Source organism: Oncorhynchus mykiss, chromosome 17 (assembly GCF_057628025.1).
Source record: "Oncorhynchus mykiss isolate SJ-2025 chromosome 17, ASM5762802v1, whole genome shotgun sequence".
Classification (NCBI taxonomy): domain Eukaryota; kingdom Metazoa; phylum Chordata; class Actinopteri; order Salmoniformes; family Salmonidae; genus Oncorhynchus; species Oncorhynchus mykiss.
The window spans coordinates 36,850,008-36,872,155 of NC_143038.1; the positions used below are offsets into that span (position 1 = coordinate 36,850,008).

The window sequence follows — 22,148 nt, forward strand, 5'->3', positions numbered from 1 at the left end:
ATCTGTGTAATCTGAGGGAATATGTATCTCTAATATGGTCATACATTTGGCAGAAGGTTAGGGAGTGCAGCTCAGTTTCCACCTCATTTTGTGGGCAGTGTACACATAGCCTGTCTTCTCTTGAGATCCAGGTCTGCCTACGGCGGCCTTTCTCAATAGCAAGGCCATGCTCACTGAGTCTGAACATAGTCAAAGCTTTCCTTAAGTTTGGGTCAGTCACGGTGGTCAGGTATTCTGCCACTGTGAACTCTCTGTTTAGGGCAAAATAACATTCTAGTTGCTCAGTTTTGTGTGAATTCTTTCCAATGTTTCAAGTAATTATCTTTTTGTTTTCTCATGATTTGGTTGGGTCTAATTGTGTTGCTGTCCTGGGGGCTCTGTGGGGTCTGTTTGTGTTTGTGTACAGAGCCCCAGGACCAGCTTGCTTAGAGGACTCTTCTCCAGGTTCATCTCTCTGTAGGTGATGGCTTTGTTATGGACGGATTGGGAATCACTTCCTTTTAGGTGGTTGTAGAATTTAACGTCTCTTTTCTGTATTTTGATAATTAGCGGGTATTGACCTAATTCTGCTGAGCATGCATTATTTGGTGTTTTACGTTATACACTGGGGATATTTTTGCAGAATTCTGCATGCAGTCTCAATTTGGTGTTTGTCCCATTTTGTGAATTCTTGGTTGGTGAGCGAACCCCAGACCTCACAATCATAAAGGGCAATGCGTTACATAACTGATTCAAGTATTTTTAGCCAGATCCAAATTGGTATGTCGATCCTTTTGATGGCATAGAAGGGCCTTCTTGCCTTGTCTCTCAGATCGTTCACAATTTTGTGGATGTGACCTGTGGTGCTGATGTTAGGCCAGGGTATGTATAGTTTTTTGTGTGCTCTAGGGCAACGGTGTCTAGATGGAATTTGTATTTGTGGTCCTGGTGACTGGACCTTTTTTGGAACACCGTTATTTTGATATTTACTGTCAGGGCCCAGGTCTGGCAGAATCTGTGCAGAAGATCTAGGTGCTGCTGTAGGCCCTCCTTGGTTGGTGACATAAGCACCAGATCATCAGCAAACAGTAGACATTTGACATCAGATTCTAGTAGGGTGAGGACGGATGCTGCAGACTGATCTAGTGCCATTGCCTATTCGTTGATATACAGTAGCTTATGAAAGTATTCACCCCCTTGGCATTTTTCCTATTTTGTTGCCTTACAACCTGGAATTAAAATAGATTTTTAGGGGGTTTGTATCGTTTGATTTACACAACATGCCTACCACTTTGAAGATGCAAAATATTTTTTCTCGTGAAACAAACAAGAAATAAGAAAAAAAATGAAAACTTGAGCATGCATAGTCAGCACTTTGTAGAGCCATCTTTTGCAGCAATTACAGCTGCAAGTCTCTTGGGGTATGTCTAGCCACTGGGTATGTCTAGCCACTGGGATTTTTTCCCATCCTTCAAGGCAAATCTGCTCCAGCTCCTTCAAGTTAGATGGGTTCCGCTGGTGTACAGCAATCTTTAAGTCATACCACAGATTCTCTATTGGATTGAGGTCTGGACTTTGACAAGGCCATTCCAAGACATTTAAATGTTTCCCCTTAAACCACTCAACAGTTGCTTTAGCATTATGCTTAGCGTCATTGTCCTGCTGGAAGTTGAACCTCCGTCCCAGTCTAAAATCTCTGGAAGACTGAAACAGGTTTCTCTCAAGAATTTCCCTGTATTTAGCACCATCCATCATTGCTTCAATTCTGACCAGTTTCCCAGTCCCTGCCGATAAAAACATCCCCACAGCATGATGCTGCCACCACTATGCTTCACTGTGAGGATGGTGTTCTCGGGGTGATGAGAGGTGTTGGGTTTGCGCCAGACATAGCATTTTCCTTGATGGCCGAAAAGCTACATTTTAGTCTCATCTGACCAGAGTACCTTCTACCATATGTTTGGGGAGTCTCCCACATGCTTGTTGGTGAACACCAAATGTGTTTGCTTGTTTCTTTCTCTGTGGAGTGTACGGCTTAAAGTGGCCCTATGGACAGATACTCCAATCTCCGCTGTGGAGCTTTGCAGCTCCTTCAGGGTTATGTTTGGTCTCTTTGTTGCCTCTCTGGTTAATGCCCTCCTTGCCTGGTCCATGAGTTTTGGTTGGCGGGCTTCTTTTGGCAGGTGTGTTGTGTTGCCATATTCTTTCCTTTTTTAATAATGGATTTAATGGTGCTCCGTGGGATGTTCAAAGTTTCAGATATTTTTTTAGAACCCAATCCTGATCTGTACTTCTCCACAACTCTGTCCCTGACCTGTTTGGAGAGCTCCTCAGTTTTCATGGTGCCCCTTGCTTAGTGGTGTTGCAGACTCTGGGGCATTTCAGAACTGGTGTATATGTACTGAGATCATGTGACAGATCATGCGACAATTAGATTGCACACAGATGGACTTTATTTAACTAATTATGTGACTTATGAAGGTAATTGGTTGCACCAGATCTTATTTAGGGGCTTCCTAGCAAAGGGGGTGAATACGTATGCACGCACAACTTTTCCGTTTGTTATTCTTTTGAATTTTTTGAAACAAGTAATTTTTTAAATTTCACTTCACCAATTTGGACTATTTTGTGTAAGTCCATTACATGAAATCCAAATAAAAATCCACTTAAATTATAGGTTGTAACGCAACAAAATAGGAATAACACCAATGGGGATGAATACTTTTGCAAGGGACTGTATACGCTTGAAGAGGGTGGAGCTTAAGCTGCATCCCTGTCTCAACCCACAGCCCTGTTGAAATAAATGTGTGTGTTGTTTGCCAATTTAAACTACAGACTCTCTCTCTGTCCCTCCCCCCCCCCCCCCCCCTCCCTCCCTCTCTTTCTATCTCTCCTTCTCGACTGAATAGGTTTCATTTTATTTCATTACAAATGCCAGCAGCATACCACCCTGCATACCACTGCTGGCTTGCTTCTGAAGCTAAGCAGGGTTGGTCCTGGTCAGTTCCTAGATGGGAGACCAGATGCTGCTGGAAGTGGTGTTGGAGGGCCAGTAGGAGGCACTCTTTCCTCTGGTCTAAAAAAAATATCCCAATTCCCCAGGGCAGTGATTGGGGACACTGCCCTGTGTATGGTGCCGTCTTTTGGATGGGACGTTAAAACGGGTGTCCTGACTCTCTGAGATAATTAAAGATCCCATGGCACTTATTGTAAGAGTAGGGGTGTTAACCCTGGTGTCCTGGCTAAATTCCCAATCTGGCCCTCAATCCATCACAGTCACCTAATAATCCCCAGTTTACAATTTGCTCATTCATCCCTCTCCTCTCCCCTGTAATTATTCCCCAGGTCATTGCTGCAAATGAGAATGTGTTCTCAGTCAACTTACCTGGTAAAATAACAGATAAATAAAATAAACAAAGATTGTATCAGTGCAAGATGATGATTTCTGCAATTGAGAGTGTGTATATTCTTATACATGGGTCAACTATAGTTCATATTCTACATGTTTCACACTGTAATATTCTGTATGCTCCAGAACTGAGGTTTGAGTGAAAGCATTTCCACAGTGCAAGGTCCCTGCAACTCCATTGAATAATTGCTTAAATTCCTATCTTTATCAATTTATCTTTTCAATAAATAATAACACGTTGGATAACAACATGTTTTATTTTCGAAAAGCACTATGGACTATACGTGTACAATGTGTCCGCTGTGAAAAGAAGTCACGCTTCCTTTCTTTCTATCGGCCTTTCTTTCTCTCCTTCAATTTCTGTGTAACCTCACTCTTTTTTTTCTGTTCCTTATAGAACTTTACTCAACTCTTCTTCAATGGCTCTGTACTACAGTACATCTTGTTCAGTAATTGTGTATTCATTCTTTGTCACAGAGACAGAAAGGTGTTTGGTTGTTATGGTTGACAACCTGTTTCTGATACAATGCAGATAAATGATAAATGAATCTGAATGTTATTTTTTGTAATGGAGTTTAGGTTTACTCCTAACGCCAGTACTGCCTACCTGTACTTCATCTCTAATATTATCTTATGAGTGCCAGAAGGTGGCCGTGCGGTTAAGGCCGCACCCCTCAGCACATGTATGATTCCTCCACCTGTGTTGGTACGAATCCATGCACCTATTGGCCCTACTACTTTGTGTCTCCCTTCTCTCAGTTTAGCCTTAATTTCATACCAAGGTTATTATAGTAAACTAAGGCAAAAATTGGAAACACAATTTAGTAAACTGAAATAAAATAATGAAGGGAAAAAAATGTAAAAACCGAGAGCGAATGCAGAGCATGAGCTTGAATTTATCTCAAGTACTGTACATTGCTGGAAAGCAAATGTATTTGTAGTGTCAGAAGATGGCAGCATATGTGGAATGGAGATAAAAGGGAAAAACCCAACCAACCTTAAAGATCATCTGAACAGCTCCCACAAAGAATTTCTGTATAAAGAAAAGGTGAGAATTCGGAATTCGGTCAGGAGTTGACTCCTGGTATCGTATGAACACACATAAGACATGGAAAATGTGTAGAATTGCAGGAAATTAGCTTTAAAACTGCTAAATGTTCTCTCTGCCAGCTAGAAGTGTGTGAACAGCTTGAACAGTTTGGGGTCGCATGGGTTGCGAGGGGTTTGCTGCTACGCCAATAAATTACGATATCCATACGGACCTTTACCGCCTACAGATGTAGGATCTTAATTTGAGCCAGTTTGCTACAGCAGGAAAATAATCCTGCGGCAACAGGATATGTGAATTATTATGGGGATTATAATTAATGGCCATTTTCGTAGGGGTTGAACAATTTTTGTAAGAGAAAATAAAGTCAGAAATGTGAAAGTGTAAATTACAAACTTCAAAAGCCTTTTTAAACCTCAAATACACTACATGTTTAACATTTCCTGCATTGGAGGAACATTTTCCTGCAACAGGGTGATCAAATTAACTGGACCTTCTCAAATAGTACTTGAGTACTATAGGCCGACAACACATGAATGTCTCTTAGCCTCCCATGCACGCTACTTTTAACACTAAAGCGGAAACAAAATAATATACAAACTAAATAGAAATGTGTTTATCAAACTGAAACTGAATAAAAACGAGTAAATGAAGTCTGAAAATTAACTGAAACAAAACTGACTTTCAAATGAAATATCAAAAACGAATAGAAAGTCACTAAACTATAATACCCTTGCTTCATACTGTCTCCGTAAATAAAGAATTAAAATAATAATTATGATCATTGTAATTCATCTCCTGCTCTCATCTGGTAAAGAACATGTCTATCTGCTCATGCTTGGAAGTCAAAGCAGTGGATGTTGTGCAACACTCGGTCTCTGTCTCCAGTGAAAGATTTGTGTGTGAATGTTGTAATGTGCTTGTTGTAATGCAGCATCGACAACACTGTATCCCGAGTTAGGAGAGGTTTCACCGCTCGAGTGTCTGCACGACGCTTGAACTCATTTAGCTGAACATATGGAACGTGTCATCACGTTCCCCCACTGTGGTTCCTATAGTTCCCTTCCCACTACAGACTCTAGAGTGTGTACACACTTTTCATGTTTCATCTACAAACCACATGTACAGTAAATCACACTGGCACAGGAGGAGAACCAACCAAGCTGCTGTCTGCAAATGTACAATAGAGCATTCACCAACCCATCTACTGTATATACATGGTTCTGTGACAGGTTCTGCCTACAAACGCTCAAGTTGACTGCAATTAGAATTTTAATTGCAAGCTGTAGGGCAGATAGCTAAGTGCAGATATGGCAGAGAGAAAACCAGGGTTTATTTGCATATGATTTCAAATGCAAATGAGAGTGTGATACATCAGGGACAGTGAAAAATATCTAATTATTACTCCTTTGGATGTGTTCATGTCTACCACAATATATTTGATTATATCAACAATGTTAGTGTTTGGATTGAGAGAGCCTACTTTTGTTGCCAGCGGTTGTAAAGATTAAAATGTTGATCATGATAATGCAATGCAATTTCATATTAAGAACAATACGTTTCACATTATGTATAAAGTAGCATTATGACCTCTGGGGATATCTTTGGAAAGTTATTGAATTTCCAACAGAATAATAAACCTACTAAGCAACACTACACCATGTACCTGACCTCCAAGAATGACCCATGCATGAGAACCTGCCAGTCCTAGATCACGTTGGAGGCCTACTGAAGTCTGTTAATACAGTTCAGAAGGGTTATGCCTTATCGCGGTGTTGGCAGCTCCAGTAGGCCATCAGACTGAGCAGAGAGTGATACCAGGCCGGCACCATAGAATGATTAGAGTGGGAAAAGCCTGTCTAAGACCACATGGCCGTTCAAGAGAAATGGTAGAAAAATGGTTTCTGTCCTCTGTGCACCTATCATTCAGGGACAGTGTCAGAGAAATGACGTAGAAAATATCAAAACCTGATTCAAGAAAGAGAAGTGAAAATCACTGGCCATTATCCTCCTTCTTCTGCATCTTTTGTTATTTTTCTCCAGTAGCTTTCTCAAGCAGCCACTCTTTTTTTTCCCAGGGCTACAACGTATGACACGAGTGTGAGAAATCCTGTGCGTGAGCGTTTCCATGGGACCGCTTGTATCTATCTTTCAGAAATATAGAGACCTATTTCCACTTTCCATTGAGAATCCTTCTCTGCTGTCTGTGTGCCAGGTAAATATAGAGCCACAGCATTGATGGATATCACATCTCTACTGAGAAATTGGTTTTGGAAAGTAGCCTGATTGAATGGATGGTGGAGGCCCACTGGCACTTACATTAGTTATCATATGAATAACTATAGGTGCAAACATGAAGCATACAGATCTTTACTAGGCTAGGGGGAGTATGGATAAAAAGTATCATTTCTCACTAGCAGTCACATTGCCACAGAAAGAACTGGGATAACTTTCAGTGAGACATCCAGTACATACATTCTGCAGCTGTGCATCTCCATTGTTTGCTAGTCTCCAACAGAGCTACTGTATATGGCTCTCCACAACACACTCCACAATTCAGTCATCATACTGTAGCATTCTCCATGGCAGGGGTTTTATAAACTGCTTACAATGCTTATTCAGACTTGCATAAAAGCTTACCTTATGCCATCTAGGAAAAGTCACAGAAATAGTAAAGTCCTCCAGGTGCAATACCATGTACATACCTAATCACATAAATAATGATTCATTATATTAATTAATTAATTTATATTGAAATTCCTGATTGCAATTCTTAGTTTAAGCGGTACTATTTCTGGTCAAAAGTAAGGGAATAGTATAGGGAATAGGGTGCCATTTGGGACACACAAAATGTTGATTTTTCTCCCGAGTGGCACAGCGGTCGAAGGCACTGCATCTCAGTGCTAGAGGCGTCACTACAGACCCCGGTTCGATCCTGGGCTGTATCACAACCGGCCGTGATTGGGAGTCCCATAGGGCGGCACACAATTGGCCCAGCGTCGTCCAGGTTAGGGTTTGTCCGGGGTAGGCTGTCATTGTAAATAAGAATTTGTTCTCAACTGACTTGCCTAGTTTAATAAACGTTAAATAAAACCTAAATAAGTGAGTTTTAAGAGCCTCTGCAGGGATGTATTCCGTCTCCCTCAGGCTAGCCTCTTCATTAGCTTATTCCCATCTTCCAATCACAACACTCCTCAAAGGAAGGACTAGATAACATTGTTATGTACTCAGTGTTCTGTGGATCAAGAGAACAGCTTTGTAAATGACATTGTTCTATATGCAAATCGATTTACCTAAAGCACATTAGTGCAGATTCATATTCATAATCTAAGTAGTTAATACCAAATTATTATAGTTCCTCAGTTCCCAAGAGAATAGAAAAGCAATGGGGGGGGGGGGGGGGGTTGTATGCCTAAAAATACTTTATAAGGGTATACAGGGGCATCATGCACCCCCAAAAGCTGAGGGGGCACAAAGTACTTGAGGACGGCTTGGGGTTGGATAATTTTTTAAACACCTGAAACAGACTTTTTCTGCAATCTATCTAGTCGTTATGCTTAATTTCATTAAATACATTTGTATTTTTCTGCATATCTAAGAATACATCTGGAGCTGTCTGTATCCCCCTGATCTGTGTCTCTATTTTTAAAGAAAATAAATATGCTTCTCTGCATCGAAAATGTGGGTAAAAGATTGAAAGGAATGTGAGTCTAGCTCAGTTATCGCTTGCTTTTCTAAAGCCTACCAACATTGCCAGCAGGCATGCCAACTAATACAGGTAGACAAGCTACCTACTCTAACTTGATTGATAGTCTGAAATTGCTTTTTGGTAGCTCTGCTGAACAAAAATAAAAATGCAACATGCAAAGTGTTGGACCCATATGTTTCATGAGCTGAAATAAAAGATCCCAGAAATTTTCCAAACGCACAAAAAGCATATTTCTCTAAAATTGTGTTCACAAATTTGTTTACATCCCTGTTAATGAGCATTTCTCCTTTGCCAAGATAATCCATCCACCTGACAGGTATGGCATATCGAGAAGCTGATTAAACAGCATGATCATTACCCAGGTGTACCTTGTTGTTGGGACAAAAAAAGGCCACTCTAAAATGTGCAGTTTTGTCACACAACACAATGCCACATATGTCTCAGGTTTTGAGGGAGCATGCAATTGGCATACTGACTGCAGGAATGTCCACCAGAGCTGTTGCCAAAGAGTTTAATGTTAATTTCTCTACCATAAGCCACCTCCAACGTCATTTTAGAGAATTTGGCAGTACGTCCAACCCACTGGGGAGCCAGGCCAGGACCACCCCATCCAACTTCTTCACCTGCGGAATCGTCTGAGACCAGTCACCCGGACATTTGATGAAACTGAGGAATATTTCTGTCAAATAAAGCACTTTTGATTGGCTGGGCCTGGCTCCCCAGTGGATGGACCTGGCTCCAAAGTTGGTGAGCCTATGCCCTCCCAGGCCCACCTATGGCTGCACCCCTGCCCAGTCATGTGAAATATAATTAATTTATTTCAATTGACTGATTTTCTTATATGAGCTATAACTCAGTAAAATTATTGAAATGATTGCATGTTTTATTCAGTATAGTTATGAGGTTTGGAGATTGGGAACCAACAGTGCCTTCATAAAGTATTCATACCTCTTGACATATTCCAAATTTTGTTGTGTTACAGCCTGAATTCAAAATGTATAACTTTTTTTTCACGGATATACCCCATGATGACAAAGTGAAAACATGTTTTTATACATTTCTGCAAATTTATTGAAAATTACATACAGAAATATTCCATTTACATAAATATTCACACTCCTAAGTCAATACCTGTTAGAATCACCTTTGGCAGCGATTACAACTGTGAGTCTTGCTGTGCAAGTCTCTAAGAGCTTTGCACACCCGGAGTGTACAATATTTGCATTCTTTAAGCTCTGTCAAGTTCAGTTGTTGATCATTGCTAGACAGCCATTTTCAAGTTTTGCCATAGATTTTCAAGACGATTTAAGTCAAAACTGTAACTAAGACACTCAAGAAGATTGTATATCATATTGGTAAACAACTCCAGTTTAGATTTGGCCTTGTATTTTAGGTTATTGTCCTGCTGAAAGGTGAATTTGTCTCCCAATGTCTGTTGGAAAGTAGACTGAACCAGATTTTACTCTAGGATTTTGCCTGTGCTTAGCTCTATTCCGTTTTGTTTGTTAGAAAACTCCCTAGTTCTTAATGATTACAAGCATACCCATAATGCAGCCACCACCATGCTTGAAAATATGAAGAGTGGTACTCAGTGATGTGTTGTGTTGGGTTTGTCCCAAACATGATGCGCTGTATTCAGGACATAAAGTTAATTTCTTTGCCACATTTCTTTGCAGTTTTACTTTAGTGCCTTAATGAAAACAGGATGCATGTTTTATAATATTTTTATTCTGTAAAGGCTTCCTTCTTTTCACTCTGTCATTTAGGTTAGTATTTTGGAGTAACTACAATGTTGTTGATCCATCCTCAGTTTTCTCCTAGCACAGCCATTAAACTCTGTAACAGTTTTAGAGTCACCATTGGTCTCATGGTGAAATCCCTGAGTGGTGTCCTTCCTCTCTGGTAACTGAGTTAATTAAGAAGGAAGCTTGTATCTTTGTAGTGACTGGGGGTATTGATACACCATCCAAAGTGTAATTAATAACTTCACCATGCTCAAAGGGATATTCAATGTCTGCATTTTACCCATCTACCAATAGGTGCCCTTCTTTGCAAGGCATTGGAAAACGTCCCTGGTCTTCGTGGTTGAATGTGTATTTGAAATGTAATGCTCGACTCAGGGACCTTATATATAATTGTATATGTGGGGTACAGAGATGAGGTGGTAATAAAAAAAATCTTGTTTAACACAATTATTGCACACAGAGGGAGCCATGCAAATTATTATGTGACTTGTTAAAGCACAGTTTTACTGGTGAGCTTATTTAGGCTTTCTATTACAAAGAGGTTGAATACTTATGGACCCAAGACATTTTTGTTTTTCATTTGTAATTAATATGTAAAAAATTTCTAAAAACGGGTGGCGCAGTGGTTAAGGGCGCTGTACTGCAGCGCCAGCTGTGCCACCAGAGACTCTGGGTTCGTGCCCAGGCTCTATCGTAACCGTCCGCGACCGGGAGGTCCATGGGGCAACGCACAATTGGCCTAGCGTCGTCCGGGTTAGGGAGGGGTTGCCCGGTAGGGATATCCTTGTCTCATCACGCACCAGCGACTCCTGTGGCGGGCCGGGTGCAGTGCGTGCTAACCAAGGTTGCCAAGTGCACGGTATTTCCTCTGACACATTGGTGCGGCTGGCTTCCGGGTTGGATGCGCACTGTGTTAAGAAGCAAGCTTGGTTGGATTGTGTATTGGAGGACGCATGACTTTCAACCTTCGTCTCTCCCGAGCCCGTATGGGAGTTGTAGCGATGAGACAAGATAGTAGCTACTAAACAATTGGATACCATGAAATTGGGGAGAAAATGGGGTAAAAATAAACAATTAAATGTAAAAAAAATTCTAAAAACATAATTCCACTTTGACATTATGGGGTATTGTGTGTAGTCCAGTGACACAAAAGCTCAATGTAATACATGTTTTATTCAGGATGAAACACAACAGAATGTGGAAAAAGTCAAGGGATGTGAATACTTTTCTGAAGGCACTGTATCTGGTCAGGCTAAAGCCAACTTCATAAGATATATAGGTGGCTAGAAGTATTACAGAGAAACAACAACACCTTATATTATTATTTATGTCTTTTTTTATAGATAGGACAAATATGAGGGTGCACGTCCCCCTCTTCCCCCTATGGGCATGACGTCTCTGAAGATACATGAATGACACTTGAACTGGTTATTGTCATTATATTGATCCAACGTTAAAGTATTCACATACTGTAGGTTCTCAGATTGCAGTGTAAACGTTTGCACATCTGTGGATATCTTTTTAAAACCTATTACATATTAAACTAAAGTAAATCTAATGAGCACCTATTGCATATTAAACTAAAATGAATCGGTTTTATATCAGGTACCTACCTATATGTATTAAACTGTTGCCTAATCAGCCATCAACAGCAGAGCTTGCCATTTCCACACGGCCAATTGCTTCTCTGACTTGTTGAAAATGGTGTTTAATTTCGAAATGTCACCCTCATACATATGTATGATATGGCCTTTTGTATTAGCTGAGAAAGAAGAGATACAGCAGCGTCTGTGTGTTTGCATTTCCCTCCGATATTAGTGTATTCTAGATAACAGAGTTCAGAACACAAAATGTAGCTTCTGAAGTTATCTACGAGATAAAGTGAGGGGTCAAGGCACTACGGCGATCAATGGATTATTAGTGACAAAGACACGTCAAAATATAGCAATAAAAGTAGCACAATAAAATAAAGACAGTGAAACAGGTGCAGTGAATTATTGTGATATGATGCTTTTGTGCCTTTTTCTCGCTTGTTAACACTAAAGACGGACTCCCTACAGACAAAACCAGTAAAGTAGTATAAACTCTAGTGCCCTCAGCCTCTCCCTACAAGACGGATACGAAATAATCTGTGGGAGGGGAGAAAGTGGGAGGGAGAAAATGGAGAACTGCCTTTTTGTACCTCTTTTGTATAACCCTGGTGATTTAAGGGCTCCTGAGGTCACCCTATAAAGCTGTTTAAATGAGGTAAGATGGTGGTGTCAAAGGCCTGATAACTAGGTCTGCCTTCTGCACATTTTCCCTTCCTGAGAGTTCTCAGGTAAATGTTAAATGAGGTTCTCACCACCATCTACTATTATGTGGTTCCACGATGCTGTATGCCAGGAAGGATTCACACAGCCTGGTTCTTGGGCCAATTTAACCTGTCAGAACCACTGTGAACTGCTTGGTAATAATGAGGGTCTTGCAGGCTGTAGTAGTTATCTCTTATGCTTTTTTTAGTGCTTTGTCTTTAGCTTTTGAGGATGTAATGTACTGTAGCTCAGCCAACCAAAAACATTCCCAGGAAATTAGCTTTTAATGCTTTAAAAAAAATGTTGCATAATAGTTTTATCTTATAAGAAACACTTGGGAATTTAGTCATATTTTACCATAACTAAACATAACCTATGTATTCATTTATTCGGCAGGTCTGTTCCCTGATTCTTTCTGCCATCACCGAACTGAAGGCAGCTAATGGACTTCTATTCATTCAGGGGAGAATCATTGGAGGGAATCAATTTCCTGATGTTCCTCTGAATGTTTAAATTGATATTTAAATGTCAGCAGCCACAGGAGCACATCAATACCGAGATCATCAGAAGAATGCACAGAAAACAGCAGGATAAAAAAGAACGAGCTGTCTGTCTGATGAATAAACACATTGGAGATGGTAGAACTGTTCAAAACTCAATAGGTCTCCAGGGTCAGTTGTCTGTGTTAGAGCCCACACACTCATAAGCTCCACCATGTACCTTTATTCACAAACAAACAACTGACCTGAGATGACCTGACGGAGATCCTTGCAGGATTGAAACATAGTTTGCTTGTGAATAAAGGTATGTGGTGGAGCTTACGAGAGTGCAGGCTCTATTTCTTAAAAACTAAATAAAGGATGTGCTTGTGATCACACTTGACTCGGTTGTCTGTCGTCCCAGCAAACCAATATTAGTTAGGTTGCAGCAAATGTTCTCAGAACACAAAAACGGTCCAGTCGTGCTGATGATTATACAATAGTTGTATAACACATTTGCCTGATGTTGCAAGAATGTTACCAGTACATATTTAATATGTTCTTTAAAGGTTCCTAGAATGTTTAAGTAGGTTGTGGGAACAGTCTTGTGGGAATATTGTGGGGACATTACAAAGGATAAACTGTCTAGTTGTGCAGATGAAAATACAATGTTTATTTTCAGGTGCAAAAAACATTCTCTTGATTATAGAAGAACGTTCCCAGAACACATTTTTAATGTTCTTTAAAAGTTACTAAACACTGTGGGGATATGGCAAGAGATATAGTTGAAGTCAGAAGTTTACATACACCTTAGCCAAAATACATTTAAACTCAGTTTTTCACAATTCCTGACATTTAATCCTTGTAAAAAGTCCCTGTCTTAGGTCAGTTAGGATCACCACTTTATTTTAAGAATGTGAAAGGTCAGAATAATAGTAGAGAGAATAATTTATTTCAGCTTTGATTTATTTCATCACATTCCCAGTGGGTCCGAAGTTTACACACACTCAATTAGTATTTGGTAGCATTGCCTTTAAATTGTTTAACTTGGGGCAAACATTTCGGGTAGCCCATTCCTCCTGACAGAGCTGGTGTAACAGAGTCAGGTTTGTAGGCCTCCTTGCTCCCACACGCTTTTTCAGTTCTGCCCACAAAATGTCTTTAGGATTGAGGTCAGGGCTTTGTGATGGCCACTCCAATACCTTGACTTTGATGTCCTTAAGCTATTTTGCCACAACTTTGGAAGTATGCTTGGGGTCATTGTCCATTTGGAAGACCCGTTTGCGACCATGCTTTAACTTCCTGACTGATGTCTTGAGATGTCCACATCATTTTCCTGCCTCATGATGACATCTATTTTGTGAAGTGCACCAGTCCCTCCTGCAGCAATGCACCCCCACAACATGATGCTGCCACCCCTGTGCTTCACGGTTGGGATGGTGTTCTTCAGCGTGCAAACCTCCCCCTTTCTCCTCCAAACATAACAATGGTAATTATGGCCAAATAGTTATATTTTTGTTTCATCAGACCAGAGGACATTTCTCCAAAAAGTACGATCTTTGTCCCCATGTGCAGTTGCAAACCGTAGTCTGGCTTTTTTATGGCGGTTTTGGAGCAGTGGCTTCTTCCTTGCTGAGCGGCCTTTCAGGTTATGTCGATAAAGGACTCGTTTTACTGTGGATATAGATACTTTTGTACCTGTTTCCTCCAGCATCTTCACAGGGTCCTTTGCTGTTGTTCTGGGACTGATTTGCACTTTTCACACCAAAGTACGTTCATCTCTAGGAGACAGAACACGTCTCCTTCCTGAGCGATATGACGGCTGCGTGGTCCCATGGTGTTTATACTTGGATACTATTGTTTGTTCAGATGAACGTGGTACCTTCAGGCGTTTGGAAATTGCTCCCAAGGATGAACCAGACTTGTGGAGGTCTACAATTTTTTTCTGAGATCTTTGCTGATTTCTTTTGATTTTCCCATAATGTCAAGCAAATAGGCACTGAGTTTGAATGTAGGCCTTGAAATACATCCAGAGGTACACCTCCAATTGACTCAAATTATGTCAATTAGCCTATCAGAAGCTTCTAAAGCCATGACATCTTTTTCGGGAATTTTCAAGCTGTTTAAAGGCACAGTCAACTAAGTGTACGTAAACCTCTGACTCACTGGAATTGTGATACTGTGAATTATAAGTGAAAGAATCTGTCTGTAAGCAATTGTTGGAAAAATTACTTGTGTCATGCACAAAGTAGATGTCCTAACCGACTTGCCAAAACTATAGTTTGTTCACAGGAAATTTGTGGAGTGGTTGAAAAATGAGTTTTAATGACTCCAACCTAAGTGTATGTAAACTTCCGACTTCAACTGTAGGTTCCCAAAACACTAAAACTGTCCTGTTGTGCTGACAGTCAGATGATGTTTGTATCAGGGTGCATAAAACATTCCTATGATGTTTCAAGAATGTTACCAGAACAGCCTTTCTGAGTTATTTTAAAGGTTCCCAGAACAATGTAATTAGGCTGTGGGAACAGTGTGAGTACATTACAAACGATAGGTTGCCAAAGCAAAAAATATGCTCAGTTGTGATGACATTCATACAATGATTAAATTAGGTTGCACAGGACATTCCCTTAATGTTTTAAGAATGGTGACAGAAAACCTGGTCTAAGTACTTTAAAGGTTCCCAAAACATTTCATTAAGTTATAGGAGTTGTCTGGGTTGTTGCAATAATATTATAATCTTGTGATATTCACATATTGTATTGGAGGTTGCACAGAAAATTCACAAAATGTTCCACAATTTCCAAATATGTCAGTTGTTATGAAGTTCATAGCATATTTGTTTTAGATTTAACATAATATTCCATTGGTGTTCACACAATATACATTGTACCTTGTCTTGGTGGTCCTCAGAACATTTAAAGAACATTTAGAAAATATTATATTTAAGTTTTACCTAATATTACCACAACATTGTCAGCATGCACATTTCTAGTTCCTTAAAGCATAAGAAAAGCGATTGGAATAAATCACCATTATGTTTCTCTCCTGATCACAGCATTTTAACCATACAAACACAACCATATTTTTTACACTTCACATGTTAACAATCTACACCTAAACCTGCAATCTTCAGATCTGTAGCCAGATTATTAGCCTTCTAGCCACCAGGAGATTGCATGATTTTTTTCTGTCCATGAAGATATGGTAATATGGTCAATCAGAACAAAGAACACAGTTTCTTAGTTATTCAAATCCTCTTCATGTCCTGTGTAGGCTACTTGTAACTAGGGGTGTGAACTTTTGAATGAAGTTGTAATCCGTAAACATAAAAAATGAGGTTTTCCTCACATAATTAAAATCACAGTACAGTAATCACAAAACATATTATTTTATGTGTTATAGCCTAACTAGACTATATGGCTATAAAGACCTGGGAAAAGTTGTCTAATTTAAATAAAGCCAGAGAGGAAGAGGCAAACTTTAGGTTACTTTGGTGAATTGGCGAGGCATGCAAGATAAGACATGCAAGACACGGTTCTGCCTGCTCTCCTCTCTCCCTCGCGCTGGCCTGCCTGCTCTTTCTCTTCACTAGGGTTTCCACCATTTACGAATTCGCCCAATGAAGTTTTGCCCCCATTCATTTCCAATGGGAGCACGCCGAGCAATGCACAGGGGATTGTGAGAAGGTGAGCGGCGTGAACCCAGCAATATAAAAAGTTAAGCTCTGCTCTACTTTACTTTATGCAAATTGCACGCGGCCACCGCTGCCGATAACGAAACATACATTCCTTCCGCCTGTCATTAGTTCCGGGGAAAGCAGAACCAAAAAGCATCGAGGAAACCCAATCATTGCTGTGTCTAGTTTTCCAATTCTATATGATTTTACTACGCTAGAATACAGAAATAAAATCATGAGGTCAATGGCATGGAGTAGGACTGCAGAGATTGTTGTTGTTGATGGTGGGTGAAGAGAGATTTGCACAACAATGTTTGCTTGTTCTGCTAGCTAGCAATGGACATCAAGCAACCAAAACCTCAACACTGCGATCAAAAACACCATTTGTAAATGTGTTGAGTAAATTAAATTGTGAAACAAAGGATAGAAATCACCCACCAGTAACATGCATCATAACATGGTAAATGATACACTGAGCATGAATTTCCCATGTACTATGCTACCAATTGGATTATGGTTTCTTAACATTATGATTATCATACAGAATATTGTAGTTTATGGCTCTTTCATTATACTTGTGTCATGATTATAGCTCACTTCCTGTAAAATACATTGGCCTACATGCAGATGAATGGGTACTTTGTGCCTTTGACTTGCAAACATTGTTATGCACATCTGTCTTTACCCACAATCAAATCAAATCAAACTTTATTTGCCACATGTGCCGAAAACAACAAGTGTACACTTCACCGTGAACTGCTAACTTACAAGCCTTTATTAACCAACAGTGCAGTTCAAGAAGAAGAAAATATTTACCAAGTAGGCTAAAATAAAAAGTCATAATAAAAAGTAACACTAAGAATAACAATAACGAGGCTATATACAGGGGGCAGCGGTGCCGAGTCAGTGTGCAGGGATACAAGCTATTTGAGGTCATCTGTACATGTAGGTGGGGGCAAAGTGACTATGCATAGGTAACAAACAAACAGCGAGTAGCAAGTGTACAAGGGGGGTCAATGTAAATTGAACCACCTAGACTTGGCGCTCTGGTACCGCTTGCCGTGCGGTAGCAGAGAAAACAGTCCATGACTGGAGTCTCTGACAATTTTATGGGCTTTCCTTTGACACCGCCTATTACAGTTGAAGTCGGATGTTTACATACACTTAGGTTGGAATCATTAAAACTTGTTTTTCAACCACTCCACAAATGTCTTGTTAACAAACTATAGTTTTGGCAAGTCGATTAGGACATCTACTTTGTGCATGACACAAGTAATTTTTACAAAAATTGTTTACAGACAGATTATTTCACTTATAATTCATTGTATCACAATTCCAGTGGTTCAGAAGTTTACATACTCTTAGTTGACTGTGCCTTTAAACAGCTTGGAAAATTCCAGAAAATTATGTCATGGCTTTAGAAGCTTCTGATAGGCTAATTTACATAATTTGAGTAAATTGGAGGTGTACCTGTGGATGTATTTCAAGGCCTACATTCAAACTCATTGCCTCTTTGCTTGACATCATGGGAAAATCTAAAGAAATCAGCCAAGACCTCAGAAAAAAAATTGTAGACCTCCACAAGTCTGGTTCATCCTTGGGAGCAATTTCCAAATGCCTGAAGGTACCACATTCATCTGTACAAACAATAGTAAGCAAGTATAAACACCATGGGACCCCGCAGCCGTCATATCGCTCAGGAAGGAGACGCGTTCTGTCTCCTAGAGATGAACGTACTTTGGTGCGAAAAGTGAAAATCAGTCACAGAACAACAGCAAAGGACACTGTGAAGATGCTGGAGGAAACAGGTACAAAAGTATCTATATCCACAGTAAAACGAGTCCTTTATCGACATAACCTGAAAGGCCGCTCAGCAAGGAAGAAGCCACTGCTCCAAAACCGCCATAAAAAAGCCAAACTCCAGTTTGCGACTGCACATGGGGACAAAGATCGTACTTTTTGGAGAAATGTCCTCTGGTCTGATGAAACAAAAATAGAACTGTTTGGCCATAATTACCATTGTTATTAGGTGGAGGCTTGCAAGCCGAAGAACACCATCCCATCTGTGAAGCACGGGGGTGGCAGCATCATGTTGTGGGGGTGCTATGCTGCAGGAGGGACTGGTGCATTCACAAAATAGATGGCTTCATGAGGCAGGAAAATTATGTGAATATACTGAAGTAACATCTTAAGTCATCAGTCAGGAAGTTAAAGCTTGTGGGTCTTTCAAATGGACAATGACCCCAAGCATACTTCCAAAGTTGTGGCAAAATGGCTTAAGGACAACAAAGTCAAGGTACTGGAGTGGCCATCACAAAGCCCTGACCTCAATCCTATAGAAAATTTGTGGGCAGAACTGGAAAAGCGTGTGCGAGCAAGGAGGCCTACAAACCTGACTCTGTTACACCAGCTCTGTCAGAAGGAATGGGCCAAAATTCACCCAACTTATTGTGGGAAGCTTGTGGTAGGCTACCCAAAACATTTGACCCAAGTTAAACTATTTAAAGGCAATGCTACCAAATACTAATTGAGTGTATGTACATTTCTGACCCACTGGGAATGTGATGAAATAAATAAAAGCTGAAATAAATAATTCTCTCTACTATTATTCTGACATTTCACATTCTTAAAATAAAGTGGTGATCCTAACTGACCAAAAACAGGGAATTTTTACTAGGATTAAATGTCAGCAATTGTGAAAATCAGAGTTTAAATGTATTTGGCTAAGGTGTATGTAAACATCGACTTCAACTGTATATAGGTCCTGGATGACGGGAAGCTTGGCCCCAGTGATGTACTGGGCCGTTCGCACTACCCTCTGTAGCGCCTTACGATCAGACACCAACATCTGCAATCCTCCTCCATGCCATTGACCTTCTGGTTTTGTCTCTCTACTGTCTCAAATCATTCTCAGCAAATATACGAGGCAGAATTACAATGCTCCCCACGTAACATTATTTTCCTTTTTGATCTTTTTTATTAACGTACAAATTGCCAGCTCCTTATTTTCATGTTGAGTCCTGTACCTAGAATACAAGGGTTGGATTTGCACTAAACAATTTAATGTCACAAAAATGATGTAGAAAATCCGGCATTATCTACTGGTATAATTTTAAACTGGAGAGCTCACAACTGGACAAAAAAGTCATGTTAATTTGAGAAAGCAACACAGAAACACAGACAAATTGGAGACAGATCCCTTCATGCCTTTTTTATTGCAGAATTGTGATCTGTGCTGAATGTACATTCACACTAGTTCATGTTTAAACACTTCACTTCAATGAATCAATATTGAATTAAATAAATGAATTTGTAAATGTTAAACATCTTAGTAAGTTGGCTATTATTACTAAAACATAATTTCAGTGGTGGCCAACCTTCCTCCACTCCCTGATCTACTGGGTGAAGAGGTTTCTATTCCAGTCTAGCAACTATTATCAGCTCATTAGGTTTGATAAATTGAATCGGGTGTGTTGGTGCTAGGCTGAAACAGAAGCCTGCACACGCAGCATACCTGCAGAAGAATTGACCTGCTACAGTTGTAATGCTACATTGTACATTGTGTGTGACTTTTAACTGTATTGTTGTATACAACATTTGCTAACGTAAGTACACATACAACCCATGGCATACAATGATGTGCCAGCAGACTCTTGGGACATTCACTGGGACTTATTCATCTGCAGACAGGCTTTCACAGCTTTCCATATCTGAGGAGAGACATCACAAAGAAACAGGTTTCATTTTATTTCAATTAGACTGCCATGACTATTATCTCTCTGTCTGTCTTCATAGTTTTCCTCTCTAGGGACTAAAACTGGAGACTATTTGCATAATGTCATCCCACAACCTACCCTGTCTAACTAGTAGTACACTGTGCTACCCTTTCTGACAGCTTGAGTAGAACATCATTTCACCCTCTTCCATTGCTGTTATCTACCAATGCATTTGGAGCACGAGTTTTTAATTTACAACGATAAATAGGCCTACATCAAGATAACAAGCTAAGTTAACTAGCTGTAGTATGTAACGTTGGCTAGCTAGCTAATAATCAGCTCATTAGCCTACACACACTGGCCTGCTGTAGCTAGATAATAATACATAGATTTTGTACATTTTCAAAACGCATTTACCTACTTACTTGAATATGTTCACGCCACGCCTACGAAATGGCCAATCTTTTGGAGCAAAGAGTTGTCAAGCAGAGGCACCGCTTCTGGTTGAAACGAACTGTAATGATGCAAGTGTTTGTTCAGTCTTCGGTCGGTTGCCTGTAGAATATCCTAATTTTTGCATGGGGCCGATGTCGGATACAGGGGTATCTTCAGGACAGTCTCGCGCGCACATGGTACTCATCGTTTCTGAGGGGGTGGGGGTGTTTTTGTCTCATAATATGAAATTACAGTAGGCTACCCGATAGCCTGTGTCGATTACCCTTTTCAGATAGAATGTGGTCCCTTGAAAGCGCCTCGGGCAACGTCATGTTTGTTCGTCTGTTATTAGGTTAGGCTACACAATGGCTTTTTTTTAATGGAGACATCAAAACTTTCTCTGGAAATATGAACAGCATTTTACTTGTCTGTAAAGTAATGCTGCGACTGAAGTGAGACACTTCCATCACTAGGCGGCCAGAACTGTCAATCAAGGAATGTTGAGCTGCTGCAGGCATCCTGACTGCCTGCTGCCTGCAAGCAGACTATTCTCTCCTAAAAAATAACTTTACAGTTCTTTAAATACAGTGACTCAAAAACAGCACAGCAGCACATCAATCAGCATCAATCAGCAACATGTATTGTTGTCAGGGAAGCAGTAGCATTTAATGCTGGAGCAGAATTGTACTGTCTGAAAAGGTACACACTTCTGATGCTGCAATTTTTTTAATTGTCTGAATAATTATCTATTTTTGCTATTGACATTTTACTGTAACAGTAGCTGCTTTCTATGATTGTAAAGGGTTGCGGTAGATATAACTTTATTGCCCAGCCCCAGCGGTCAAACATATGTAATAGGACTATTATTCGACATTGTGAATTGACACGGAATTTTGTGATTTGTTTTCTTATCGTTTTAACGGAAAACCAATAACAAATGTCCATTTAAATTATCAATTTGTCACATCCCTACTTGTAACCAACCCTATATTGTAAGAATTTTTTCCTTCATCACTGTTGAAATGTGATTTTACTTGGATACATATTTATAAAGCTTCCTTTTAAAAAACGTGTTCTGGTGTATTCATATAGGCCAACTTCTTAAATACAGGCTCAGGACATTTAAACTACTATAAATACGAAAGAATTATACTTTTTCTCAATTTCAATCAAAACACATACAAATGCATGCAATACTCATGCTGAAAAATGATAAGTAATAAATATACAAAAACAGTTTCAGGTTCAATTAATTCATATTTTATTGATTACATGTTCTGTTTTAATCTTAATTTAGCACCTTCAAGGATACAAAAAAAAACAGATCATTATTGAATATGAAAAGACAACATTTAACAGCATTTGGTTTACTGTGCAAAATGGTATATTCTTCAGATGAGCACCATTATGGTCACTATTCATTCTAAAATAAACCCACGTGCCTTGCACCAGTTCTCCTGTGTGGTGCAGAATGTAGAGTTTGCCCAATGTAAGTTTCCAGTTCTTTCACCTTCACATTCCTGTGATTACGACTGCATGCACCTAAAACCATTAACTGTACTCCTTTTAAATGTTTAAATACTAAATCCTATCACATTTCATAGTCAACTCAAAGATTATGACTTCACAATATTCTTTTAAGAGTTTTTAAATGATCG

At 39.8% G+C, this 22,148-nt stretch overlaps 1 long non-coding RNA gene across 1 annotated transcript; it reads right to left on the reverse strand.

Annotated features, from left to right (window-relative positions):
* Positions 1-19,535: 19,535 nt before the first annotated feature.
* LOC110495177 (uncharacterized) lies at positions 19,536-20,702 on the reverse strand. The gene is made up of 2 exons (XR_002469394.3): positions 20,481-20,702; positions 19,536-20,049 (listed from the first exon to the last, which is right to left on the reverse strand). It is a non-coding gene; the product is annotated as an uncharacterized LOC110495177 (long non-coding RNA).
* Between the last annotated feature and the right edge of the window lie 1,446 nt (positions 20,703-22,148).